The following is a 2,487-nucleotide window of genomic DNA, read 5'->3' as shown; positions in this document are numbered from 1 at the left end:
CGGTGAGCCAAGCCTCCCACTGTGGGTCATCCCGACCGGCTCCTTCGGGAAATGCCATAAATCCACCTCCTGGGAATAACGCTGCTAAACCTAGCAGTGGCTCCTGCAGGATTAGGCTCTCCTGGGAAGGGGAATTAGGCGCAGACCCCTCTTGCCAGTGAGAAAAGGACTTTTTTCTGCTTTTTATGGAACAAAGAGCCTTTTGTCCGCACTTGACATTATCAGGAGTTATTTTTAGGTCAACGCCTGCACTTGTTGATGTTGTCTGGGATTATCTGTAAGTCGACAGGCCGTGCTGTGCCTTCAAAGACGCTGGCTGAGCACAGAGAGGGAGGAAATCCTTGTGTTGTCCCTCGCAAGGGACATTTGCCCTTGGGCACAGGCCAGCGGCAGCACTCCCTCAGCCTGATAAGCGTTTATTGCTCAAGGTGGGGAATTCCTAAAAACCATAAAACTTCTCAAGAGTCCTAAAAGGTCCTAAACCTCTTAAAGCTCCTAAATATGCTTAAAGTTCCTAAAAGCACCTAAACCACTTAAAAAACTCCTAAAAGCCTTAGAAGTTCCTAAAACCCCTAAAAGATCCTAAAATCCCTTTAAGTTCCTAAAAGTCCTGAAAATTCATAAAAACTCCTAAAGATCCTGCAAGCCCTAGAAGATCCTGCAAGCCCTAAAATCTCCAAAATATGCCTAAAGTCCCTAAAAGCCTTAGGAGTTTCTAAACCCCTTAAAAATTCCTGAAACCCCAAGAAGTTCCCCAAAAGCCCTGAAGTTCCTAAACCCCCTTCAATTTTCTAACAGCCCTGAAAGCTCCAAAAGAACCTTAAAGCTTCCAAAACCTCCTAAATCTTCCTAAAAGCTCCTCAAGGCCCCCGTGCTGGCGGCAGACAGGCGGGAACGTGCTGGCAGAGAGGTGGGATGGGCAGATTCCGGCAGGAGAGGGCACGTCCCACCAGTCTGCTGCCAGACAAGGGGAGACAAGTGTGGGCAGGGGTGCCCTGGCACCATCTGCAGCCAAGGGCTGTGCCAGCCCCACTGCCAGGCAGTGCCAGCCCCAGCCCGGGGTGCCCAGACCCCCCTTGAAGCCCCTTGAGAGCCTCATGGTGCTCCCAGCGGAGGTGTGACTGCGAGTAGGGCTCGGCCTTGCTCTGGCAGGAGGATGAGGATGAGGAAGCAGACGAGTGCTGGTGGGAGGGGATACCTGCAGATCTCTCATCCGAATCTGGTGAGCAATGTCAGGGCAGCTTTGGGAATCTCGGAGGATGGTGATCCCAGGGGATTGTCACGGCTGCCTGTGAGTGGCTGAGGGTGCTCGTGTTCCCCCGTTGCTGCTGCTCCGCCTCCCTCAGCCTTCCTCTTGGAAATACATCAGATGGGGAGGTGGATCCCCCCCCCCAAAGTGGGGGTTTCCTCTGTCAACAATAACAGCGACTCAGCAGGTGCCAGGGCTGTAAAACCCAACTGTAGGCAGAGCAATAAATATCCCGGATTATTTGTTTAGGCTCGGCTTTGCGAATAAACTCCCAGTGATGTCAGGGGAATCTGGGGGAAAATTGGTGCCCGGAGGGTATCTGCACAAGCACCAGGTGAGGATGGTCCCACGAGATGCAGAATCAGGCTCATCAGCTTCCTGGCAGCCAAGTCCCAAAGGCAGGTCCCAAAATGGAGCCAAGGTCTGCCCTGAAACTTCCATTTCTAAATAAATTTAGTGTTTTCCCCGGCTGCTTGTTTCCCAAAAATTTGGAGAATTTGTAATAATTCCACGGCTTTGTCCCTGGGGCCAGGGCTGGTTCTGGAGCCTGAAGGCAGCATGGTGCAGCCAAGCCACCTTTCCTGGGGAAAGGAAGGACGGCACAACCCCTCCAGCAGCGGAGCACTGGCCTCCTGCCAGGTGAGGCGCCCAGGAAGTTGAATGGCATCATTTCTCCTTGGGAAGGTTACAGGGACTGGCTCCCCCTCCTGCCGGGAGCTGGGTTGACCCGACCCTGGCACCATGGCTCTGGGGTGGTGGGAGGCTCACTCCCAACCTGTGGTCCCAGGGGACCTCAGGGAGTGTGGCAGGGTGGGAAAAGGTCACCAGCAACGGGCTCGGCTCCCCAGGAACCAGCGTGTCCCACCAGTCTCCCCAACAGACTCAGCTCCCCGGGGACCACCCTGCCCCACGGGTGCTGTGTTCCCATTGCCAGGAGCCAACCACCAACTGGTTGTTTTCCAAGCTCCACCGGATACCGGAACAAGGTGCATGTGTTTGTGTACCGGCACTGGTGCGTACTCGGGCACCGGCAGCCGGCGGGACTCACACCGCAAACCCCAAACTCTCGATGGGGGGGAGAAGGGGCACGGGAGAAGTGCTGGGATGCGACTCTCCCACGGTGGGGCTCACGGGGGGAAAGTCGGGGCACTTGGCACCTCACCAAACCCCCAGGCTTCTTACTGAATAGCTGAAGTCACCCGGCGGAGCGGTGAGCCATGCACAGCTCATCGCCACGC

This window comes from Manacus vitellinus, unplaced genomic scaffold (genome assembly GCF_001715985.3).
Source record: "Manacus vitellinus isolate BGI_N305 unplaced genomic scaffold, ASM171598v3 scaffold_10_pilon, whole genome shotgun sequence".
In the NCBI taxonomy this organism is placed as follows: Eukaryota; Metazoa; Chordata; class Aves; order Passeriformes; family Pipridae; genus Manacus; species Manacus vitellinus.
The sequence above is the reverse complement of the archived record's forward strand: the minus strand, read 5'-3'. Positions refer to the sequence as shown.